The sequence below is a fragment of the Aptenodytes forsteri genome, unplaced genomic scaffold (genome assembly GCF_000699145.1).
Source record: "Aptenodytes forsteri isolate BGI_AS27 unplaced genomic scaffold, ASM69914v1 Scaffold230, whole genome shotgun sequence".
Lineage (NCBI taxonomy): Eukaryota > Metazoa > Chordata > Aves > Sphenisciformes > Spheniscidae > Aptenodytes > Aptenodytes forsteri.
In genome coordinates, this window is record NW_008795711.1 from 654,451 (window position 1) to 654,806 (window position 356).

General features: G+C 70.5%; 1 protein-coding gene across 1 annotated transcript in view; it reads left to right on the top strand.

Moving 5' to 3' along the window:
* NES (nestin) overlaps positions 1–356 on the top strand; it is an 8,425-nt gene that overhangs the window by 1,313 nt on the left and 6,756 nt on the right.

Below are 356 nucleotides of genomic sequence, written 5' to 3' on the forward strand. Positions count from 1 at the left end.
GAGGTGTACCAGGTGGGCGAGGGCGGTGGGGAGGCGCTGGTCCCCTGGGGAGGGGGAGAAGCGGGATGCGTGGGTGCCTTGGGGGGGTGCTCAGGGCACCCACCCCCTGCAAAGGGACGGGGGAGATGGATAGGAGGAGGCAAGACGGAGGGAGCAAACCCCAGGGCAGGGATGGACGGTGGCCCTGGACGAGCTGCAGATGGAGACGAAGCTGGGGAGGGCGGGAGGAAGAGCAGAGCGGCTCGGGGACATCCTTGTCCCCATCACAACAGGGACCCGGGGCCATCCCGCTGCAGGGGAGCAGCACCCAGACGCTGGGTCCTCCCCCACCACCCTGCCCGGGGCCGCTGCTCCAC